Raw genomic sequence first — 26,768 nt, 5'->3', positions numbered from 1 at the left:
AACTTGAGGCAGTAGATAAGCTAACAGCTGAAATTACAAAACGTACAGTACAGATGAATACACTTCATGAGCTATTTGCTTTTCTGCAAATTCAAACATTGTTAGATGCAGAAAAAGATGACTTAATTGTTCGACACATTCAGCATTTATGTGTGAAATATTCTGACTTGAATGCTACAGCTATGACTGCTGAAGTACATCGTATTAGACACCATATTGCTTTATTTAAAGAAGTTCATCCAGAAGAGAGCATTTCTACATGGACAGCTTTAGATTTGCTTTGCTGGATAATTAAGTGGAAGCTGCAAGAAAGTTTAACTAACATTGTTGTGGCACTAAGAATTTTTTTAACGATTACTGTGTCCAATGCTAGTTGTGAAAGGGGTTTCTCCAAATTAAAGTTAATAAAGACATATCAGCGATCAACAATGAGCCAGGAAAGATTACGTAACCTTGCAATTTTGTCTATTGAGAGAAATTTTCATGTAAATTCTGATGGTGAAAAATTTGCAAGAATAAAATCCAGAAAATGTTGTTGCCTTGCAGTCCTACATATAGTAAAAATGACAAAACACACAATAAACACAAATTAACATCCACCACAGTGAGTTCACAAGGCACCTCCTCACTGTGGTGGAAGGCAAAAGTCTTAAGTCTTTGTCTCATCCCTTCTTATTCTCCATCTGCGCCGAGGCCGCTGCCGCTGTCCCAGCCGCCGCTGTCGTACACTGGGCCCGCGGTCGGTTCGAGTGGCCGCTGCCACCGGAACGTGCCCCAGCTCCGAGTTCTGGTCGCCGCTGTCCCAGCTCCGAGGCCAGGTCGCCGCTGCCGCTGCTCCAGCTCCGATGCCGTGTGGCCGCTGCCGCTGTCCCCGCTCCGAGGCCAGGCCCCACTGTCGCTGTCCCCGCTCCGAGGACAGGTCGCCGCTGCCGCCGCCCCAGCTCCGAGGCCAGGCTGTCGCTGCCGCTGCTGCCGTCCCAGCCACTGCCGCCGCTGTCCCAGCTCCGATGCCGGGCGGCTGCTGCCGCTGTCCCAGCTCCGAGGCCAGGCCACCGCTGCCACTGCCAGAGCCGCCGCTGCCGCTGCCCAGCTCCGAGTTCTGGTTGCCGCTGCCGCTGCCGCTGTCCCAGCTGCCGCTGCCCAGCTCCGAGTTCTGGTCGCCGCTGCCGCTGCCCCAGCTCCGAGGCCGCCAGCTCCGCCATTAGGCCTCGGCGCAGGCGGAGACGGGGGATACGACAAAATAAGTCGCGTCCCCGGAAGGAAGAGACCAAAAACGTGTTCCCCCCCACCCCCCCACATACACAACATAATAAACCAAAAATCAACTAAACAGGGCAAAAGAACAACACAAAAAAAGAAAAAAAACAGACAGACTGCTGGCGAGCCGCAGCTGCTAAGGCAGCGCCGCCATCTTTTTGTTAGGCTGAGAAAATAAATACAAAACTTGGATTTATAACAGCTCATGGGCCATGGCTAGCCGATAATGAGGAGGCGCAATATTTTAAACTGCCCCGGGCGCTCAAAACCCACCCTACGCCACTGCTTGAAATTAAAGCATATAATTAGTTAGTTACCTAATTGTACCTAATTACAAAATTCAATTACTAGATCTAAACGTCTGGGGTAGGGGAGGGAGGGGGAAGAATGTGGAGGGAGGGGGAGAGGAGTGGGGAGAGAGTGGGGAGGGAGGGGTAGGGGGAGAGGTGGAAGAGGGACAGCGGGGTAGGGGGAAGGGGACGGAGGGAAAGAGGGAAGGGGGTGGGGTAGAGAGGGAAGGGGGGTGGGGGAGAGATGGATGGGAGGAGGAGGGGGAGGAGAGGGAGAGGGGTGAGGAAAGGGATATGGAGAGGGGGAGGAGAGAGGGGTGGGGGAGGGGAGGAGAGAGGGGAGGGGGAGAAAGGTGTGGGGGAGGGGGGAGATGGGGTACCACCATGAGGTACCACGTCCAGTTTAAATTCCATTTGGAATATTTTGGAGGCCCAAGAAACCAAGAACCAAGAACTTGCCTGTGGGATTTTCTAGAACGCGACCATTTGGAACGTTGAGGTTGCGGTGATTTTAGTCCCCATATCGGCAGCACTGCCGGTTCTTCTGGGAAGAAAATCACCGTTTCGCAACTTAAAATGTGAATTAAATACCTTAAGAAACATTTTATACATAAAAATAAACTACTTTTTTTTACCTGTCCCCTACATAAAATCCGGCCCCGTTGTCGGCATTGACGGCTTCAGAAGCTGATTTTAAAATCACTCCAGCGATTAACTTGTCAGGCGAATTTTTTTTTAAAACACACAGAATGGCTGTCGGAACGATTCTTTAGCAAATACTTGCACTCCAACAAATATAATCCAGGACCAGGTCGGAAAAAACCCCTCCCTCCCCTCAAATGCGCCAAAATTGCGCACACGGCCAGTGGCAGAATTGCAGCGCCGCTGAAGGTAAGTATTGTAACATACCTATTGTAAAGGAACCTGCCTCAACTACCTCCTCTGGCAACTCATGTGTAAGAAGGAACTACAGATGCTGATTTATACCGAAGGCACCCACAAAATGTTGGAGTAACTCAGCAGGTCAGGCAGCATCTCTGGAAAAAAGCAATAGGTGATGTTTTGGGTCTGAAGAAGGGTCTCAACCTGAAACGTCACGTATTCCTTTTCTCCAGAGATGCTGCCTGACCCACTGATTTACTCTAGCACTTTGTATCTCTCAGGCAACTCGTGTTCCTTGATGTGCATATCAGAGATATGCCCAGAAGAGATATGCACACCAAAAAACATGAAGCTGTTGACTCTGTCCACTGCTCTTCTGCCAATGAAGTTGGATGCATGGTCCACTATCATCCCACTACCTGTTGTTCAGGTAATAGTTGACTTGGAAAGCTAACTTTTACACAGGACGACTAATTATTAAGATGCTCAAAGGTTCAAAGGTCTGTTTATTATCACGTGTACCAATTAAAGTACATTGAAACTCGAATTACCATACAGCCATGCTAGAAAAAAGCAAAAGGCACAACTTTAGTACATAAAAGTTGACATTACATCCACCACAGCGGATTCCCCACATTCCTCACCGTGATGGAATGCAATAAAGTCTGAACTTCTTCCTCTTTATTCTCCCGCGTTTGGGGCAGTCGAACCATCCGTAGTCGGGGTGATCTAAGTACCCACAGCCGGCGATCGAAGATCCCACGTCGGGGTGATGGAGCTCCCGCGTCGGGGTGATGGAGCTCCCGCGTCGGGGCGGTCGAAGCTCCTGCGGCATGGAGCTCCCGAAGTTGGTCTCTAACCAGGGACCGCAAGCTCCACGATGTTAAAGTCCATAGGCTCCCGCGGTTGGAGCTCCGAGGTTGATCTGGTCTTATACGGATTTAAACAATGGTAAGTCATTTGTTTAGTTTAAATAAACGGCATGGTCTTGGGTTTTTCCAATGCTGAGCCCTGTACTGACTGAATGTGTACTCGAATGGGCTAGGATGGCCACATGGATGTGGTGGATAGAATGGCCACAGTGCACCACATTGTTTCCCTCTTGAGATCGCACCATCCCTAGCCAATAATGGGCCTTCCAAGGCACCACCCTGCCTGAGATCAATTGTTGCCGGCCCTGATTGGTCCTGGTCTTTTCTCACCTCTAGCTCTTCACTTCCCCCCCCCCCCCCCCCCACCCCGCTCACCTCCCTCCACCCCCTACTTCCAGTCTGAAGAAGGGTCACCCATCCTTTACCCTGGAGATGCTGCCTGACCCGCTGAGTTACTCCAGCACTTTGTGTCCATCTTTGGCCTTTTCCCATGTTGTAAGACTCTGTGTACAATGCCAACAGCGTGTCGATGGTTGGTTTATCCACATTCCGACCATTCACTTCAAAAAGAACCGAGTGAGGTGGGGTGTCTGTAATCATTCCCCACAGTCTGCCTGTATCTGCACTGTCCCAGTGCTGAAGGTGGAGAACCTGCCCCTCTGCCCCTCCGTACCCTGGATCACTGCTGTGGTCTGCCAACCTCCCAGGAACATCTCGTCTGTCCCATAGCTGGGAGAGCGTCCCACTGGCAGCAAAAGCTGTCATTAGTTATTAATCATATTTCAATTAAATTATTAAAACAATTAATATTATTAATTCCAAAGTTAATTGAAAACAGCAGAACACACATACAAATAATTAGAGACTTTATTTGAATGGGAGTGACTTCTTTCCACACCCCTCCTCCTCCACCTACTGTACATTCCTTCCTCTGGCTTCACAATTCACAACTCTTCAATCCTTTTGTCTTACACCCTATATATAATCTCTGGTCATTGTCCAACTGTTTGCCTATCAAACTATCCCCTCACCTGTATCCACCTATACCTGCCACATTTTATCCTGCCCCTCCTCTCTGCTAGCTCCCCCCCCCCACTACAATCAGTCTGAAGAAGAGTCGCGACCGGAAACATTGCCTATCCATGTTCTCCAGAGATGCTGCCTGATCCGCTGAGTTATTCCAGCATTTTATGTATTATTTTGTTAACCAGTTCCTTCTTTCTACATAAGAAAGTATCAATTTTGAATGTTGATTCAGTGGGTCAAGCAGCATCTGTAGAGAACATGGACGGGTAACATTTCAGGTTATGGAACCTGCTACAATCAGTCTGAAGAAGGCTCCTGATAAAGTGTTGCCTATCCATGTTTTCCAAAGATGCGCTCTGATCTGCCGAGTTACTCTAGCACTTTGTGCCTTTTTTTTAAAACCAGCATCTGCAGTCCCTTGTATCTATCCTGAAATGTTGCTTTGCAATCTCTCATTCCAGATGCTACCTGAGTTGCCAAATGTTTCCAGAAATGTATTTGTCTTTTTAAAGCCAATTTGTTTTAATTACATCAAACAACAGATAATCTGGTGTAGACCCGATGGGCTGAATGACCTTTTCTTTTGCTATTCTTGGGCAGAGATTTGATTGTTGAACTCTTTGAAAGTAGGTCCTTTGTTTTATTTCTTATTTTTCTGGAAGTTTAAGCATTTACCTTCGGAGATTCATTAGAGGATTTAAAATGAGATAAGAGGGGATTTCTTGATTGGCATGTCAGTGTTTTCTCCACATGTTGTCTGTCTGCATTGTTTTCGAGAGAGGGTTAGATTTAGCTCTTAGGGCTAAGGGTATCAAGGGATATGGAGAGAAAGAAGGAACAGAGTACTGATTTTGGATGATCAGCCAAGATCATATTGAATGGCGGTTCTGCCTCGAAGGGCCGAATGGCCAACTCTTGCATGTATTTTCTATGTTTCTATGTTTCTATGTTACAGCTAACTACAAGAAATCGATGACAGTGGGAAACATAATCATGCTCTTAAATCTAAATGTATCACAAGAAATTACTAATCTGGAATAACAAGTGCAAACACCATCACACATCACAATGAAACCACGTCGTTAAGGAATGCCCAGAACACAATAAAAGGAACTCACCAGACTCAATGTCATTCTGATCAGACGTCATCAGCCTGTAATGTTTACTCGGTTAAGGGCCTGTCCCACGTACGTGTCCTTGGCATGCAAATTACGCGACCTCGTCATCGCGTTGAGGCGCATGGGCATCGTGTGGCTGCGCGGGGTTGGTCCCACTGAGAAGCGCGGAGGGGTATGTAGTTGTGCGCGACATCGCGCGGGGCTCCGAAATTTTTGTAGCGAACAAAATCTTCGCACACCAACGGCCTGTCGTGGAACTGACGACCAAAGTGGGACAGGCACAAGAGCCAGGCGCGACGCGACGTCTCACCTTCAACAGCAGCAGAAGCAGGCAAACGATCGCCAAACTAGGCCTGGGGCTCTCGGCCGTTGCGGTCCGGATCTGCCCCCACTTATACTCCCAGAGCGGGGCCAAGAAAATTGAAGTTCTCCATTGTCCACATGCATAGAGTCTCAACTGTTTCTCTAGGCTTTTTGCTGGCACAGATTAGAATGGTAGGTGTGATATGCTGGTAACAGGACAACAGGTTATTCATTCCTTTGTACCACTGCTGCTGGATTACATGCCAACTGAAGACTGAGAACACCATTAAATTCATTCTTATTAACGCTGAATCCAACACCATTATTTCCAATTGTACAGACAAACTTCATTTATCGTTTAGCTATTTCAAAAAGTTCAGATACAATAACTTTCACTTCCATCTCACGCTCCTGTGAAATGAATAGAATCTCAAACAATTATTTTACTTCTTCAAGGACTTTGGTTTGGAAGCCAATTCTTTGTTCTACAGTGCGACAACTTGGATGCGAGACATCTATTAAAATATAGAGCACCTTATCTCGAGTTTCTCAATATTTTAGATTAATTTGGTATAACTTCAAAATGAATTGCTTGAATAAATATCAAAAACTTTCAGGTCACATTTAATGGGCACTGTTATCCTGCACTTTGAATGTATTAAAGGCCCATCATTGAGTCCTGAGCACTTTCAGAACTCAAAAGACTGACAATGTATAAATTATAGTTTTAATCCTCTCACCTTGGAACAGTTTGGAGCTTTTACTAATTACTAACCACACAACTAAATCAAACGCATGACAAATTAACACCAACAGCCAAATATTTGAGCTCTTTGGATGATTCTGTTCTCATTGGGATGACATTACCTGGGTTTGTGATCGCTGCCAGTTGGTGCTTCCTCCAACCCCGTTGTCCTCCACTGCTGCTCCACCGCTCGGTGCAGCTGGAGGCCCCGTCCGGTCCACATGCTTGGCCTCTTGGAGTGGTGCCCAGTCCAGCCGAGCCCCAGCTGCTGCAGGGCCTCCAGTGGCCCACCACATTGTTGAGGCCGTGCACTGCCTCCCACAGCCGACTCCCTCCTCCAGTCATCAGGGTGAGCATTGTCCCGGCTTGGCAGCTTCCCTCACCAGGCCGATTACCGGTTCCACGGTGGGTGATCCAGGCCTGATGCTGAGGGATGGCTACATCTCGCCGGGATTCTATTGTGAGGATGATTGAAAAATGCACCCAGATAAACTGGTCAAGCCAAATGCCAAAGCATCAAGACTCCCAGAAGGATGGACAGTAAATTATTGAGGACGAGGGGGCACCTCATTGAAACTTACCGAAGCGTGAAAGGTGGAGACGATGTTTCCACTAGTGGGAGAGTCTAGGACCAGAGGTCAGAGTCTCAGAATAAAAGAACGTACCTTCAGAAAAAAGAAGTGGTGGAATTTCTTTAGTCAGACGGTGGTGAATCTGGGGAATTTTATATCAAAGTCACGTGAGTGACTACGTGAAGAGCCCGCCAGCCCGCATGCGCATCAACACCTCGACTCATGGCATGAGAATCGGAGCAGTTCAAAACTGCTCTTACAGGTAAGAAAAAAAAAATTTATTTCAGGAACTGGCCGCTGCTCCGAAAATAGGGGAAGCGTGCCCGGAGAAAATGGCACAGTTTGTTCAGCTGCTGTTGTGGAGACCCCGTGGAGCTGGCGGGATAAAAATAGCAGCTGCCGGCTAAGGCCCGGACAGCAACCGCTGTGGAGGCTCCGTAAGGAGCTGATGGCTATTAATAGCACAAAAGCCGCGGAGGCTCAGCAGGAGCTGCCGTTTTTTTTTTTAAATAGCGCTGTCAGCTCGACCAGGACAGCGGCTGCCATGGCAGAATGGGGCTCCATTGGAGCAGGCGGCTGTTTGGAGCATCTGACGGGCAATGCCTGTACAGATTGGAACTCCGAAAGGGTCTCAACTCTCGGAAGTGCAGAAAATTGCATTATCACTTCTCTGTAATACACAGTTGGGGCTATTGCCTTCGCAAAATGCTATAAGGCATGAGATATTCCCAAAATGGCTCATTTTTACAGGGCCAGTAACATGCAGCCTGCATTGTATCTCTTCAGAGAGGACTTATGTAGCAAGTTGAAGACTTGCAGGGGAAATTTATGGCGGCTGAGGGGGTGGAGTACCATCCTATGTGGGTAAAGCTCCAGTATTCCAGTGGGTTTTCACCCTATATTCAAGTAGCAGGAAGCGCAGTTGAAGCTCCGGAAAGGAGCAGTCGGGAGTCACTAGCTGGCCTCACAAGAACAGCTTGTTGAACCAGGCTTGCAGTAATTGCAGGTGTGACCTGTCCAGTGAGCCCCGCTGAGGCTCCGAAGGAGCAGCTGGCCAAAGGAGCAGCCTGTCGATCCAGGCTGGGAGAAACTGGCAAAGCGATCTGCACAGTCAGCTCCAGCAAAGGCTCCAAAAAAGGCAGAAGGCCTGCAGGAGCAACCTGTCGAGGCAGGTTTGGAGTAATGGCAGGCGCGGCCTGTTCAGTGAGCTTCGCTAAGGCTCCGAAGGAGCAGAAGGGGCCAAAGGAGCGGCCTGTCAAACCAGGCTGGGAGTAACTGGTTGCGTGACCTGCACAGTAAAGCTCCAGCAAGGCTCTAAAGAGGCTGTAGGCCGAAGAAACACTGTCCCATTGGGCGCAGAAATGCTGGCAGGCGTGCCTTGCACAGCAATATCACTTTGAGCTCCGGAAACAAGCTGTTTGGCAAGCATGGGGCTGAAGATGTGGTCAGACAGGGTCTGCAATGGAACTTCGCTGAAGCTCCAACAAGGAGGTCGACCCGGGTTCAGAGACGCAGCAGGTAAGGTCTCTTTATTAACCTTCGTAAATCTCCAAAATGGAGCAGTCTGTCAGCCCGGGTTTGGATTTACTGGTAGCATGGGCTGTCTCATACCTTTCACTGTCTCTGGAGAAGATCAGGTTGATGCAGAGACATTGGCCGTGTGCCTTGCATAGCAATCTCTGTAAGTTCCAAGTAGGAACAGCTTGGCTACCCTAGCTCAGGGTAGATCAACTTGGAACTGGCTGGCCATATGGGTCATATTGACCAGGGGAGCACTGCCTCAACATCTGTGATTGAGGTTATCAGGCTGCTCAGTAGAGTGAGGTAGTTGAAGTTTCCCTCAACACATGTTTACTTTTTTCAGCTCAGTTAGTAGAGTTGCCATTTCATTGGAAACATCATTGCCATCATCGCCGGGATAGGTAGCTACCAGCAGGAAGCCGGTCTGGCATGTAGCATTTTGATCTGACCTGCAGGTTCATGTTGTGAATAAAACATGTATATATAATAATCTGTAGGCTCTCAATACCAGTATTCCTGATTGAGTGGCTGGTCGCCACCGGCGACTGAGACAGATGGTTTCAGTCAGAGGACTGCGGAGCAATTCCTGGTTCAGGCTTGCATTATGCTAATTTCCACTCTGTGGAAAAACGCTGAGGATTCATGGTGACTCTGACAGTCAAGAGTTGACAGGGAACTCGTATTCCCACATCAAGTGGATGCTGTGTTTCAGCTCTAGTCATAAGGATCTGATTATATGTTATCAGCAAAACAAATAAATAAATAGATAAATGCATCTTCCACGGTAAGAGAAGCCAAAAGATTTCCGTCCGTATGGTCAATAGAGGAAACGATGGTTCTCCAAGAGGAATCAGAGACATTCACAAAGGATGAGTAGTCTGCCCAAGAACAAGAGGGGTATATTTCTGATATTTCTCAAGATTGCAGAAATGTGGAGCATGCCAAATCAGGTTAGGATTTGGCAAGTCTGATCATGTGTTTGGTTACCCAGTTTAAGATGGATGATTAGCTTTCAGCAATTTAGCTGATTCAGAGAATTAGGGCCTCAATCGATCTTGAAGATGCATACTTTGCCATGTCTATACATGAGAGGCACAGATATATCTGGTGTTTTGATAACAAAGCCAGTGGTGGAAAGTTTAGGCTCTACCTAGGGGTTGTCTTCAGGCCTAGGCTATTTACAAAGATTCTAAAGCTAATGCTGCCCTACTCAGATCAAAAGGGCATTGTGTCGTGGAGTTATAGACGACATGCAAAATTTGTAGCTGATAACACTCAAGGGTTTTATCAGTAGATGCCTCTTACAATATTAAGGATGAGGCAACATGAAATTTAACAGTGCCAACTTTGCCTATTCATTCTGTGTGCCCATGGTAAGGCAGCTGAAAGAAGCTCCTATTTACTCGTAGTCACGAGTGATGGCTGGTGCAGCCTTTTTCTCGGGCAACTAGCTCTGCACGATTGTATGGGAAGTTTGTGAACTAGACATGTGAGCTACTTTTAAACGGAAGTAGCAGAGGTTTGTGTTTCTTTCAGTTTGGGCTTAGAGAAGCGATTATGTTATAGCACAATTGACACTCCTTGTGCTGCTTTGTCATCCTCTATAGTCCCATAAGTGGGACAAAATATGATTGGTTATTCACCCGCTGTTGACTAACGTTATGGAAGGTGTCTTTTATATGACTGCTCTATAAGCATAGACTCATAGTAGTGTGGAATGTATATCAGTAAATTATTATGCAGATATTTATCTACTGTATTCCTAATGGGAGCAGTATCTTTTAAGTTGATTATGCTTTTAGTAACTGATTTCAGCACAAAGAACACAGTCTTCACTCACTCTGGCTCGGTCTCTGGGTCATAACTGACATGAGGGTAGCTTGTTATGGGAATTATCTCATAAAGCAAACAGGGCACGGTTGGGTACAATTTAGAGTTGACATCATACCCACCAGACGGAGATTGGGGGTGTTATTATGTATACAGGTACACTGAGCTTGCTAGTACCTATGAGATGAAGGATAGTTTCTTCATCGTTATTTAATAGTTTTCTCAAGAGATTGCTGATGGCTCATTAGCAGCCAATAGAATGAATATTCCCATTTGATCATCTCTTGCAACAGCAGGAGGCTTACATAGTGCACTTCAGAAGTTCATAAAATTTGGTTGAATATGCCTGGATGTTTGCAGATAGAATTCTGAACAGTGTTGCATGAATTATTGTCTGACTCAAAGTCAATGGGGACTGTGGTCCGTTTAAGAGCAATGACCATGTATGCAAGTTAGGGACGACAGATGGCACAATGGGCTAAGTGTTCGGCTGGCGACCGGAAGGTAGCCGGTTCGAATCCCGCTTGGAGTGCATACTGTCGTTGTGTCCTTGGGCAAGACACTTCACCCACCTTTGCCTGTGTGTGAATGTGTGTGAGTGATTGGTGGTGGTCGGAGGGGCCGTAGGCGCAGAATGGCAGCCACGCTTCCGTCAGTCTGCCCCAGGGCAACTGTGGCTACAGAAGTAGCTTACCACCACCGAGTGTGACTGAGGAGTGAATTAATAATGCGATGTAAAGCGCCTTGAGTATTAGAAAGGCGCTATATAAATCCCATCCATTATTATTATTATTATGGTGTTAATAACCCATGTCTTTTCTACCATTTATGGTTTATCTGTTTAAGTGTTTCACACACAGATTGGGTTACTGCATGAAAACCGCAGAACTTTAAAGGCTTCACGTAGTCACTCACGTGACTTCGATATAAAATAGAAAGATTAAACGAAAACTTACCGTTTGAAATTTGATCTTTATTTTATGAGAAGTTGAAGTGAGGGACTACGTGCCCTCCACTCCCAACCCTGATTCTCATAAAGATCATCCGGTGAGTCTAGAGTCATTAATCTTTCTATAGTTTAAGTCCATACAACCGGTCTGTGGTTTCATACAGTTGCTCTGAAGATTGACGCGCATGCAGGCTGGCGGGCTCTTCACATAGTCCCTCACTTCAACTTCTCATGAAATAAAGATCAAACTTCAAATGGTAATTTTTTGTTTAATCTTTCTATTCATTGCCACAGACTGCCATGGAGGCAGTCAATTGCTATTTTTAAGGAAGAAATTGATAGATTCTTGATTAGTATGAGTGTTGGGGTTATGAGGAGAAGGCAGGAGGATGGGGTAAGAGGAAAAGATAGAATGGCAGAGTAGATATGATGGGCCTAATGGACTAATTCAGCTTCTAGAACTTATGACGATGAATTGAGGAATTCACCCCCACCAACATTTCCCTCCTTAAAGTACAGCAGTGAATCAGCCAAGCCTTGGTATGATTCTCGCAGCTTTCTGGTCACCAATACTGATGTTTATTTAAATAATTTATCAAGCATGTAAAGAGGAAGATATTTAGTGGACAGAGCAGTCTAATTGGAGTGCTTAATATATTCTAATTTCAAATTAAAATTGAATTGGGGCTGAGAGATTTAATTTCTTTGCAATCTATTGAGCTAGGGATTTGAGTTATAAATACCAGTTTCATTACCTTTCGGAAAATAATTTAGAGCTAAATTTCGGCTACCGTATTGTAAAGATTTATTTTGGTAGCTAGATGGCAGATTTTGAGCAGTTGATTAAATATTCAATGCTAAAGTAATGCATTACATTTGATGCCTCAATTTGGTTCATGTTAACTGAGATTGGATGAATGAAGAAATATATTTTATTAACTAAGCTCCCTTATCTGTGATTTATAGTAAAATTTGAAGCATCGATATCTGAATTAAAATAAGGCTAATTAATCTAACTGTATCCTTGAGATAGGCACATGGATATGGAAGGATATAGATCATGTGTAGGCGGAGATTAGTTTAACTTGGCATCATGTTCGGCATGGACATTGTCCCTTCCTGTGCTGTACTGTTTTATGTTCTATGTTTGAACCCACTGATAATTAATCCACAATTTAGGGCGGCACAGTGGTACGGTGTTATAGTTGTTGCCTTACAGCGCCATATATCCAAGTTTTATCCGGACTACAGATACTGTTTGTACGGAGTTTGTACTTTTTTCCTGTGATTACGTGGGTATCCTCTAGGTGCTCTGGTTTCCTCCCACACTCTGAAGATACACTCGGTAAAAATTGTAAATTGCCCTAGTGTGTTAGATAGTGCTAGTGTATGGGGATCGCTGGTTAGCATGGTCTCAGTGAGTCGAAGAGGCTGTTTCCACACAGTATCTCTAAATGCTAAAGTCTAATTAAGCTATGATGCTATCACGTTAGTTAGTAAGCTCAGGAAGAAAATGTATAACCATGTGGGTGAAAACCTGGTGTTTGTTACAGAAATCATGTTAGGACATGGATAGTGTGGAGTTGATATGAACAGTTATTGAATTTAGAAATGGTTGCACCATCTAGGGAAGGGTTTCCCATATTCCCTGTGATGGAAAAATCAAATACTAGAGACCATAGCTTCAAGGTGAGAGGGGCAAAGTTTAAAGGAGATGCGCGGGACAAGTTTCTTTACACAGAGGGTGTTGGGGGCATGGAACACACTGCCAGGGGTGGTAATGGAGGCAGATACAATAGTGGTGTTTAAGATACGTATGTAAGGACAGATTGATATGCCATCAACCTCATTAGAGAGATTTGGATACATGTTGTACCCTTCATCTTTTACCTGTGCACTGTGTCATAGAGTCATAGGGTGATACAGTGTGGAACCAGGCCCTTCTGTCCAACATGCTCACTTCGGCCAACATGTCCCAACGGCACTATTCCCACCTGCCAGCATTTGGTCCATATCCCTCCAAACCTGTCCTATCCATGTACCCGTCTAACTGCTTCTTAAATGTTGGGATAGTTCCAGCCTCAACTACCTCCTCTGGCAGCTTGTTCCATACATCCACCAGCCTTTGTGTGAAAATGTTTTCCCCACAGATTCCTATTAAATCTTTTCCCCTTCACCTTAAACCTATGTCCTCTGGTCCTTGATTCACCTACTCTGGGCAAGCTGTGCACCTACCCGATCTTATCCTCTTATGATATTATATACCTCTGTAAGATTATCCCTCATCCTCCTGCGCTCCAAGCAATAGTCCCAGCCTTGTTAACCTCAGCCCTTCGAGCCAGCACCACCATTCAATGTGATCATGGCTGATCATCCCCAATCAGTACCCCGTTCCTGCCTTCTCCCCATCTCCCATGACTCTGCTATCTTTAAGACCCCTATCTAGCGCTGTCTTGAAAGCATCCAGAGAACCTGCCTCCACATCCATGTGAGGCAGGGAATTCCACAGACTCACAACTCTCTGTGAGGAAAAGTGTTTCCTTGTCTCCGTTCTAAATGACTTACCCCTTATTCTTAAACTGTGGCCCCTGGTTCTGGACTTCACAAACATCGGGAACGTTTCCTGCCTCTAGCATGTCCAAATCCTTAACAATCTTATATGTTTCAATAAGATTCCCTCTCATTCTTCTAAAATCCAGAGTGTACAAGCCCAGCCACTCCATTCTCTCAGCATATGACAGTCCCGCCATCCCGGGGATTAACCTTGTAAACCTACGCTGCATTCCCTCAATAGCAAGAATGTCCTTCCTCAAATTAGGGGACCAAAACTGCACACAATACTCCAGGTGTGGTCTCACTAGGGCTCTGTACAACTGCAGAAGGACCTCTTTGCTCCTATACTCGAATCCTCTTGTTATAAAGGCCAACATGCCAGTTGATTTCTTCACTGCCTGCTGTACGTGCATGCTTACTTTCATAGACTGATGAACATGGACCCCCAGATCCCATTGTATTTCCCCTTTTCCCAACTTGACGCCATTTAGATAGTAATCTGCCTTCCTGTTTTTTATACCAAAGTGGATAACCTCACATTTATCCACATTAAACTTCATCTGCCATGCATCCGCCCACTCCCCCAATCTGTCCAATACACCCTGCATTCTCATAGCATCCTCCTCAAAGTTCACACTGCCACCCAGCTTTGTGTCATCTGCAAATTTGCTAATGTTATTTTGAATCCCTTCATCCAAATAATTGATGTGTATGGTAAATAGCTATGCTCCCAGCACCAAGCCTTGCAGTACCCCACTAGTCACTTCCTGCCATTCTGAAAGGGATCCGTTAATCCTTACTCTTTGTTTCCTTTCTGCCAACCAATTTTCTATCCATGTCAGCACTCTACCCCCAATTCCATGTGCCATAATTTTGCCCACCAATCTCCTATGTGGGACATTATCAAATGCGTTCTCTAAGTCCAGGTACACTACATCCACTGGCTCTCCCTTGTCCATTTTCCTAGTTACATCTTCAAAAAATTCCGGAAGATTAGTCAAGCATGATTTCCCCTTCGTAAATCCATGTTGACTCGAATCGATCCTGTTACTGCTATCCAAATGTGCGGCTATTTCATCTTTTATAATTGACTCCAGCATCTTCCCCGCGACCAATGTCAGGCTAACTGATCTATAATTCCCTGTTTTCTCTCTCCTGACTTTCTTAAAAAGTGGGATAACATTAGCTACCCTCCAATCTACAGGAACTGACCCTGAGTCTATAGAACATTGGAAAATTATCACCAATGCATCCACGATTTCTAGAGCCACTTCCTTAAGTACCCTGGGATGCAGACCATCAGGCCCTGGGGATTTATCAGCCTTCAGTCCCATCAGTCTATCCAACACCATTTCCTGCCTAATCTGGATATCCTTCAGTTCCTCCATCACCCCAGATCCTCTGGCCACTACTATATCAGGAAGATTGTTTGTGTCCTCCTTAGTGAAGATGGATAGAAATACCTGTTCAACTCATCTGCCATTTCCTTGTTCCCCATAATCAATTCACCTTTTTCGGTCTTCAAGGATCCAACTTTTGTCTTAACTAATTTTTTTCTCTTCACATACCTAAAGAAGCTTTTACTATCCTCCTTTATATTCTTGGCTAGCTTATTTTCGTACCTAATTTTTTCTCCCCGTATTGTCTTTTTAGTTATCTTCTGTTGTTCTTTAAACATTACCCAATCCTCTTGCTTCCCGCTCATCTTTGCTACATTGTACCTCTTCTCTTTTGCTTTTATACTGTCCCTGATGTCCCATGTCAGTCATGGTTGCTCCTTACTTCCCTTGGAATCTTTCTTCCTCCTTGGAATGAACTGATCCTGCACCTTCTGTATTATTCCTAGAAATACCTGCCATTTTTGGTCCACTGTCATCACTGCTAGTGTATCTTTCTTGTCAACTTTGGCCAGCTCCTCCTTCATGGTCCCATATTCAACTGTAACACTGACACCTCTGATCTACCCTTCTCCAATTGTAGATTAAACCTGACCATATTATGGTCACTACCTCCTAATGGCTCATTAACCTCGAGGTCCTTTATCAAATCTGGTTCATTACATAACACCAAATCCAGAATTGCCTTCTCCCTGGTAGGATCCTATACAGGCTGCTCTAAGAATTCATCATGAAGGCACTCTACAAAGTTCCTTTCTTGGGGTCCAGTACCAACCTGATTTTCCCAGTCTATCTGCAAGTTGAAATATCCCATTACAACCACAGCATTACTTTTGCTCCATGCCAATTTTAACTCCTGATTCATCTTGCACCCTATGCCCGGGCTACTGTTTGGGGATGTTGATAAGTCCCATTAGGGTCTTTTTACCTTTTCAATTCCTTAGTTCTATCTATACTGACTCCACATCTCCTGTTTCAATGTCACCCCTTGCAAGGGACTGAATTTCATTCCTCACCAACAGAGCAACCCCAGCCCCTCTGCCCACCTGTCTGGCTTTTCGATAGGAGGTATACCCTTGAATATTCAGTTCCCAGGGCTGGCCCTTTTGCAGCCATGTCACAAAACATCATACTTGCCAATTTCTAATTGAGCCTCAAGCTCGTCCACTTTAATTCTTGTACTTCGCGCATTCGTACACAACACTTTGACTTCCGTATTCACGTCCCCCCTCGCACTGCTCGCAATTGGCCCATACCTTACTCTTTTACCCCCTCTCGAACTTTCCTTCCCATTAATTCGAGAATCTTTTCCTGTAGTCACTTGCCCTTCAACTCCATCTTTATACTCCCAATTTGTAAATCCCTCGCCCCCACTATTTAGTTTAAATCCACACGTGTAGCCCTAGCAAACCTGCCTGCCAGAATGTCGGTCCCCCTCCAGTTAAGGTGTAACCCGTCCCTTTTGTACAGGTCACCCCTACCCCAGAAGAGACCCCAGTGGTCTATACATCTAAATCCTTGCTCCCTGCTCCAGCCCCTCAGCCACACATTCAGATTTCCCTGTTCCTGTCCTCACTAGCACGAGGTACTGGAAGCAATCCAGAGATAACCACCCTAGAAGTCCTGCCTTTCAGTCTTCTTTCCAACTCTCTGAACTCATGTTGGAGAACCTCCTTCCTCTTCTTCCCGATGTCGTTTGTGCCTACGTGCACAACTACTGCCGGCTGTTCACCTTCTCGCTCGAGGATGTTCTGAATTCGGCTCGTGACATCCTGAACCCTGGCACCAGGGAGGCAACAGACCATCCTCGTATCTCGTCTGCCGCCGCAGAATCTCCTGTCTGCTCCTCAGACAATGGAGTCATCCACCACTAGGACTCTGCCCGACGTCGGTCTCGCCAGTCGAGTCCCATCTCTAGGATTGGAGCCACTGACGTGTCCAACGCTCGGACTGGAAACATCGTCTCCCCTGACAGTTCCCAAGAGGGCATACCTGTTTTCATTATGCATAGCCACCTGGGCCTCCTGCACTCCACGGTTACCACCCTTTCTCTCAGTCACACACCTTCATTCTTCCTGTATCCTTGGCATGACAACCTCACTGTAGGTCCTGTCCAGGAAACTCTTGTTTTCCCGGATGGTCCCGAGGTCATCCAGCTGCTTCTCCAGTGCCCCGACACGGTCCTTCAGGAGCTGTAGCTGGAAGCACTTGCCAGTTGTAGCAGCCAGAGGCTCCATCCATGTCCCTGGGCTCCCACATTCTGCAAGCCTCACACTGTCTCATCTGTCCTGTCATGTGTTCACCGCAACCCGTCCTCTTGAGCTTTTTGCGTAACCTCCTCTGCTCAGCCTCCTCCTCGAAGACTCTCAAGCCAAAGACTTGCACTTCCCTCACAAGGCACTTCCCTCACTGCCGCTCCCTTAGAGCAATCTTGCTTATATTGACTGATAAATTGCATAATTTACCAATTTACAAACCAAATTCCTCAGTTTTAAACTGTTTTTCCCCTCTGAACTCACTCACCTTCCCCCACGGGTTTCAGCTAATCAGCTCTTCTCCCTGCTTTTCTTTGTTGCTGCTTGTCCAAGATCCACTTAAGCTCTGGGCTCAGATATTGTGGACTGAAGGGCCTGGTTCTGTGCTGTACTGTTCTATGTGTTGGAAAGAACTGCAGATGCTGGTTTATACTGAAGATGGACACAAAATGCTGGAGTAACTCAGAGGGTGAGGCAGCATCTGAAGATGGGTCTTGACCTGAAACGTCACCTATTCCTTTTGTCCAGAGATGCTGCCTGATCCCCTGAGTTATTGCAACACATTGTGTCTGTACCTTCACTGGTTTGTAAACAACGTCAGGTTTGAAACAATGGAGTGGAGGAGTTATGAGATTTAATACCTAACAGGGTGCACTGCAGTGTGCCTTTGATGTAAAAGATCAACTGTAAATAATATCTGCCAACTGAGCAGTGATAAACTCTATGCTTTCCTTTGAATATATTCTGTATTGAGCTGTTTTTGGCAAAATATTCCACTTTCTCCACCACATGAAAGCCTTGATTTTCCTGTTTTGTCCCTAGGTGATAACTAATGTTATCTGGCTGGGCTTGTATACTCTGGAGTTTAGAAGGATGAGAGAAAAACTTATTGAAAGATATAAGATTATTAAGGGTTTGGACACGCTAGAGGCAGGAAACATGTTCCCGATGTTGGGGGAGTCCAGAACCAGGGGCCACAGTTTAAGAATAAGGGGTAAGCCATTTAGAACGGAGATGAGGAAACACTTTTTCTCACAGAGAGTTGTGAGTCTGTGGAATTCTCTGCCACAGAGGGCGGTGGAGGTCGGTTCTCTGGATACTTTCAAGAGAGAGCTAGATAGGGCTCTTAAAGATAGCGGAGTCAGGGGATATGGGGAGAAGGCAGGAATGGGGTACTGATTGGGGATGATCAGCCATGATCACATTGGATGGCGGTGCTGGCTCGAAGGGCCAAATGGCCTATTCCTGCACCTATTGTCTATTGTCTATTGTCGAATAGTTTCTTTGCAGATAACTAATAACTCTTAAAAGCAATGGATTAGATGGTGTTCCTATTGTTAAATTATTCTGATTTCCATGGTTGTTTTAGGATAGATCACTCCAGCAGCAATCTGTTTCTTTTCTCCTTTGGTGTTGAGCAACACAGCCAAAGTCAGACTATTTTCTACAGTCTGTTTTTTAGTGAAATGAAGATCTATTTGTACTTGGAATGTAGGAACAAGGAACTGCAGATGCTAGTTTACACAAAAGGACACAAAGTGCTGGAGTAACTCAGCGGGTCAGAAAGGATCTCTGGAGTAACATTAATAGTGGATGTTTTAGACTTTCGAGATACAGTGCCGAAACAGGCCCTTCGGCCCACCGAGTCCATGCAGACCAGTGATCACCCCATACGCTGACGCCATCCTACAAACTAGGGACAATTTACACTTTTTTTCACAGAAGCCAATTAACCTATAAAGCTGTAAATCTTTGTAGTGTGGCAGGAAACTGGAGCATGCAGAGAAAACCCACACAGGTCTTGGAGAGAAGGTACAGACTCCGTACAGACAGCAACTGTAAACAGAGGAGGATCATCATCTTCATAGGGTTGCTTTTGCTGCCAAGAAAGAGGTAGTCCGATCTCTCCACTATGACCTCTGATGAAGTACCTGAATGCCTGATGACACAGACCTAACTTAAGACCATAAGACATAGAAGAAAAATCAGGCCATTCGACCCATTTAGTCTGTTCAATCCTTTTCATATTCAGTCATATTCAGCCCATTCAGTCTATTTTTCCCTCCCAACCTCATTTTCCTGCTTTTTTCCCGTAAACCTTTGATGCCCATGCTAATCAAGAACTATTCCATCTCTCCCCCCCCATCACCACCCTAGTTGTCCTACCAGTTCCACTGTTTGTATCCCTGTAAACCATTGTTATCGCCTCTTCCCCAGCCAACAATGGGCCATTATGGGCTCCACCCTTCCTTGGTCATCTGCTACCAGCCCTGCTCTGTTCTGGCCTCTTCTTACATCCAGTTCTCTCTCCCCCTACTTTCTGTCTGAAGAGGGGTCCCAACCCGAAATGTCACCCACACTTTTTCTCCAGAGGTGCACCTGACTTGAGTGACTCCAGCCCTTTGTGTCTACCTTTGGTATATACTAGCATCTGCAGTGCATTTCTACACAAGAACCTATCAATATCTGCTTAAAAAATACCCAAAGACTTGGCCTCCATAGCCGTCTGCTCCAATGAATTCCAAAGATTCACCACCCTCAAACGAATAAAATTCCTCCTCATCTCCATTCTAAAGGCACGCCCTTTTATTCTGAGGCTATGCCCTCTGGTCCTAGACTAGTGGAAACATACTCTCCACATCCACTATCCAGGCCTTTCATTATTTGTGGTTTTTCAATGAGGTTTTTCCCCTCATCCTTCTAAACTCCAGCGAGTACAGGCCCATTGCCGTCAAATGCTACTCATTTCATAACAGGGGTAACCACACCCTCAGAGGTTTATTTACGGAGACCTTTATACTAACCTGAAAGTGTGTGAATCATAACCATTGTTATTTAAAGTAACTTTGAAATACACTGTATCTTGTGCTTCCAACGTTTTAAAATAAACTATTCATATATTTTTGAACATTTAGTATCACTCTCCAACATTCCATTGAAATCAAGATGAATTGAAGAACTGAGAATGATTCGGACAGATGAATCTAATAGCATCACTGGCAGATAATCATTCTGCAAATTAATTTGATGGCCACTTAAGACATACATTATTCTAAAATCTCACCTAGAATTGTAAGGATGACTTTGGTTCAGCGGTGGTAAAGAAACATGTAAATCTAAAAGAAATATTCCAAGTGCTGCAATAATTTGCATAAATATATCACCTGTAACCATCCTGTGGGATGAGAAGCAAGGTTTGTTCAAGGTCAGAAGGGACTCATCTGCAGCTTCCACCTCTGAGGGCATTTGTTCATTTGGAGGAAGTGGATGAGGAGGAATTTATTTAGACAGATGGTGGAATTCATTGCCACAGACGGCTGTGGAGGCCAAATCATTGGGTATTTTTAAGGCGGAGGTTGACAGATACTTGATTAGTAAGGGTGTCAAGGGTTATGGGGGCTAAAAGGCAGGAAAATAGGGTTGAGAAGGAAAGATAGATCAGCCATGATTGAATGGCGGAGTGGATATAAAGGGGAGAATGGCCTAATTCTGCTCCTATCACTTATGGACATGTGTGATTGTGATGTTTGTCAACATCCTGGTTATCATTTCCACACGAGGCAGTGTTGGCCTGGAACTTCCTCCAACCTGGTCCATTACATTGGGTGCTTGTGAGGTGGTCTCCTCTGCACTGGCATAGACTAGGACCACGTGCTCTGTCCGCAATGGCCACCTTAGGTTCATTTCAACTCTCCTTCCCATTCCCACAGCGACCTGTCCGTTCTTAGCCTTCTTCCACTGTCACGGTGAAGCCAAACATAAACATACAGAGAACATAGTACAGTACAGCACTGGAACAGGTCCATTTTTACGCCAAACATGATGCCAAGTTAAACCTACCTCCTCTGCTTATACATGATTCATATCTCTTCATTCCCTGCATATCCATGTGCCGATCAAAAATCCTCTTAAATACAACTATTATATCTGCCTCCACCTCCACCGCTGGCAGCATGTCCCAGACACTCACCATGCTTTGTATAAAAATGTGCCTGGAGGTTTTTGAAAATGAATCTGGGCGAACATTACGGGTGGCACAGTGGCGCAGCTGGTAGAGCTGCTGCCTCACAGCACCAACGATCTTGGTTTGATCCTGAGCTTGGGTGCTGCCTGTGCGGATGTTGTACTTCCTCCCTGTGACTACGTGACCAAATGTCCTCAGAAGAAGCAACTCTACTGTCTTTAGCCAAATCTCAGCATGCAAAAATAGGATTATTTGAAACTAGTGTGAATGGAGAATTGATGTCCATGTTTTCGGTGCAGCCTGATCATCTTTCTTTGGAATGAAAATTACAACAGTGTTTAAAATCTTTTGGAATCCTCTGACACTGAATTCAAAGAGTGTGCATCATCATTGATATCTCAGTCATTTTCCATAAATTTCCTCAGGGGACGACTATCTGAGCTGCCGCAGCATCAGTTTTAAAATTATCCATCTCCTTCCACAATGTAGCATCAATGACAAGACTCTCATTGTTGGTGGGACGCATGGATGGGTGGTGAATCTGTGGAATTCATTGCCACAGACAGTGGTGGAGGCCAAGTCATAGGGTATTTTTTTTTAAACGGAGATTGACAGGTTCGTGAATAGTAAGGGAGTCCAAGGTTACGGGGAGAAGAAAGGGGTTGAGAGGGATAAATAGATCAGCCATGAATAAATGGTAGAGCAGACCTGATCGGCTAAATGAGCTAATTCTGCTCGTATGTCTTAAGGGCCTGTCCCACTTGCATGCGACTGCATGCGTTTGGTGCGACCAAAACGGAAGCGGAGTTTGCGCTAAGTTTGCGGTAAGTATGCGCTATAAGGTGATGCCACAGGAGGTGATAATGTAGGAGAAGGTAGCCCTGCATGAGAGACCCCTGGAGGAGGAGACCAGGGTGATAGTATATGACCCTACCACCACCCCATCCTTCACTGCCTCATTTGAAGGCAGCAAAGCAGCATCAGCATCAGCATCATGAGGCAGATGCCCCATTGGTGGTGAGAGAGGGTGGGAGGAAGGTTATGCCCTACACCTTCACCAGGCAGCAGGAGGGGGACCTTGAGGAATGGTTCCAGCAGAATGCCATCCTGTACGAAACGGAAAATCAGGAGTACAGGGACAGGGACAAGAATGGCATGCTTGACATCCACTGCCCCACATGTGTGCTTACAGTTCCATCTTTTGTCAAAGCCCAGCGCCACTCTCTTCCAGTCATCTGGTTTACTGGGACAGTCCATCACATCATCTCCATTCACACATTGAAACCTCTTCTTGTGCTTCCTCTTCACCCTTGCTCTTCCCCTTCTGCCTTTCTTAAAAGGCTGCAGAAGCAAAAGGGCTACTGCAAACAGCAGTAAAACATACACGGTAGAATGAGGTCTACCATGTCATGGGAGGTCTTCAACATAGTCGTGGGAGGTTTTCAACATAGTCGTAGGAGGTCGTACACATAGCCGTAGGAGGTTGTAGACATAGTCGTGGAAGGTCATTGGAGGCCGTACACATAGTTGTGGAAGGTCATGAATTAGGTCGTGAAAGTGGGACAGGCCCTTCAGTCTTCCACACCTAAGACCAACTAAGACTAGTTACGAGTGGAAAATGATCACATGATAAAATGATGTCATGTTTGCATTTATTTTCTCGGGCCAGTCACTGACCTACGACTATCTACGACTTCCTACAACTACCATCCCGACCTACCACGAGCTACCTACGACCTAGCTACGAGTAAAAAGCATAATTTTTTTCCATGCCAACCTTTTTTTTACTCATGGGCATTTTTTATCAGGCTGGAAAAAATGCTGCGACCTACTTGAGGCCATGAGAACATAGAGACCACTCACGAGCATGACGAAGAGTTACGAAGACTTCCTACGACCTCCTACGACCTCGTGGAGACCATGCTGTGAGTATGAGTCAAGGGCAAACTCGGCTGTGGTCGCCAATTAGGTCGTGAAAATGGGACAGGGGCTTTAGTTGAGGCAGGTACTATTACAAAATTTCAAAAGCACTTGGACAGGTACATGGATAGGAAATGTCTAGAGGGATGTGAGCCAGCAAGGATAGGACCTGTGCCAGCATCTGAGCCTATACCTCCTCCCTCGACACAGTCCAAGGACCCCTTCCAAAGTTCACTTGCACCTCCTCTAACTTAATCGACTGTATCCGCTGTTCCAGTTGTGGACTCCGTTATATCGGCAAGATCAAGCACAGGCTCGGCAATCATTTTGTTAAACACCCCCGCTTAGTCCACCTAAACCTATGTGATCTCCCAGTTGCTAAACACTTGAACTCCCATTCCCTATACGGACCTTTCTGTTCTGGGCCTCCTCCATTGTCAGAGTGAGGCCCAGTGCAAATTGGAGGAACAGCACCTTATATTTTGCATGGGCAGCTTACAACAAAGCAGTGTGGATATTGACTTCTTTAACTTCAAGTTACCCTTGCTTTCCCTCTCTCTCCTTCCCTTCCCTTCCCTTCCTAGTTTTCTTACCAATCTGACTGTCCCTTGATTACATTTCTATCTCTATACAGTGTGCTTCATTGTCATCTTCCCCTGGCTAACTATGATCTATTCTATATTTTCCTTGATCTCCATCCCCTTTGATTTGTCGTATTCACACATTACACTTCCTTATCTCAGGGGCTCCCTCTCCTCTGACTCTCAGTCTGATGAAGGGTCTCGATCTGAAACATCACTCATTCCTTCTATCCAGAGATACTGCCTGTTCCACTGAGGTACTCCAGCATTTTATGTCTATCTTCAGTGTAAACCAGCATCTGCAGTTCCTCCCTACACATGGATGGGACATTGTGGTTGGTATGGACGAGTTGGGCTGTATGCCGTATTACTCCATCGTTCTAGGCGAACACTGACTAATGTCATCATAACTTTGAAAACTAGGTAATTATTCAATCATAATTCCCCTTTCTTGCTCCAAAAGAAATGATAGTCTTGATCTTTGGTCTCTTTCAAATTGGAGATTTGTAATGCAGCAAAGTGAATCAGTTACCCTGACAAACTTTGATCACCTTCATACTGCCCTGTATATTTTGCTTTTTTTAGGCTTTGCTAACGAGAGCACATCTCCCCCTCCCCCTCCCCTCCTGAGGTCACAGAGGGGTCATTGAGCATATGATAAATGTCCACAGAGTCTGGATTATAATTGATAATAACCTAAGAAGCTAATCTTCTTCTGCAGGCTCAAAGCGTTTGATTTAGAAACCTGACAGAGATTGTGTCAAATCACTAAAATCAAACTGTCAGCATTTAGATTTCAGGCATGTAATTGAAGCATTGTTATAGAGTGCTGCTCAGAGTCAGCGAGAGGCATAAATTGCACCATTACAGGCTCCCAGTGATGTAGTAAAGCTGGTGGATGTTGAGCTAGGCAAAGGGGTTTAATTTACTGGGGTTAGGTGGTGAACAAGTTCACACAAATGCAGTTTGCAATAACAAAAATAATATTATAAGGTCATAGAGTCTTACAGTGTGGAAACAGACCCTTCGGCCCAACTTGCCCGTGCTGCCCAACATCCCATCTACACTAGTCCCACCTGCCGGATTTTGGCCCATATCCCTCTAAACCTGTCCAGTCCATCTACCTGTCTAAATGTTTCTTAAATGTCGCGATAGTATCTGCCTCAACTACTTACTTATTCCATACACCCACCACCCACTATGTGAAAATGTTGCCTCTCAGGTTCCTATCTGTCCCCCCTCACCTTAAACGTATGTGCTCTGGTTCTTAATTCCCCTACTCTGGGCAAGAGACCCTGTGCTTCTCATGATTTTGTACACCTCTATAAGATTACCCCTCATTCTCCTGTGTTCCAAAGAATAGAGACCGAGCCTGTTCAACCTCTCCCAATATCTAAGACCCTTGGATCCTGGCAACATCCTCGTAAATCTTCTCTGTATCATTTCTAGCTTAAAATCTGTCCTATAACACGGTGCCCGAAACTGAACACAGTACTCTAAATTCCGCCTTACTCCCTCCTTTTTTACCATCACCTCTATGTCTCCAGAAGCACTTGTACCCTGGAACATTGAGCTGCCAGTCCGGCCCCTCTCTTAACCAGGTTTCCGTAATGGCTACAATGTCCCAACCACCCATATCTATATGTGCCCTAAGTTCATGTCTTACCCGTCAGGCCTCTTGCATTAAAATAAGTGCAATCAAAAAGGTTTTAAGATGGGCAGAGGAACCAGAGGAATTAGTCATACGATATATTAGAACATTATTTATCCCTGGAGCGAAATTGATCTGCCAACAGTCATAAAACACAAGACACATGAAACACAAAATTAAAGTGACGAGTGGAAAGGATTGGGAATATGCAAAGATTTTGGGAGGCTGTGGGGAGGGGAGTCAGTATACCCCAAGACAGAAGGGGAGGAGTTGTACGGTTTGATAGCCACAGGGAAGAAGGATCTCCTGTGGCATTCTGTCCTGCATCTTGGTGGAACCAGTCAGATGCTGAAGGTACTCCTCAGGTTGACTAGTGTGTCATGGAGGAGGTGAACTGTATTGTCCAGGATGCTCCGCAGTTTGAGGAGCATCCTCTCCTCCAAGTCCATCTCACTTGAATCCAACTCCGCACCCAGGACGGAGCCAGCCTTCCTGATGAGTTTGTTGATCCTATTGGCGTCTGCGGCCTTCGCCCTGCTGCCCCAGCACACGGCAGCGAAGAAGATGGCACTGGCTACCACCGATTGGTGGAACATCTGCAGTATCTTACTGCAGATGCTGAAGGAGTGGAGCTTTCTCAAAAAGTACAGCCGGCTTTGTCCCTTCTTGTACAGGTCCTCAGTGTTACTGGACCAGTCCAGTTTACTGTCCAGGTACACCAGAGCTGCCAACATTGGGTGAGAGTTGAGAGTGAGAAATTGCGAGGGAACGTAGCGACCAAGGGGGGGAGGGTGTGGGAGGGGATGTTCCCCCTCCCATAGTAGGTTCCAGAGGCGGCACTCACCCGGTCCGCTCCTGGCTCTGGGATAGGGTTAAAACTCCATGGGGTGTGGACAGAGCGGTCGACGGACATAGAGCCGCCGGAGGTGAGGGTGGGAGGTGTGTGCCGTGCCTCAGGTAGGAAGGGGGAGGGGGGTTGGTGCTGATAGCCCTGCTTTAAACCAATCCCCTCTAGTGCTTGACTCACATATCCTGGGAAAAAGACTATGCATTCACCTGATATTTCCCTCATGGTTTTTACT

This window comes from Amblyraja radiata, chromosome 12 (assembly GCF_010909765.2).
Source record: "Amblyraja radiata isolate CabotCenter1 chromosome 12, sAmbRad1.1.pri, whole genome shotgun sequence".
Classification (NCBI taxonomy): Eukaryota; Metazoa; Chordata; class Chondrichthyes; order Rajiformes; family Rajidae; genus Amblyraja; species Amblyraja radiata.
Note: the sequence above shows the minus strand (reverse complement) of the source record.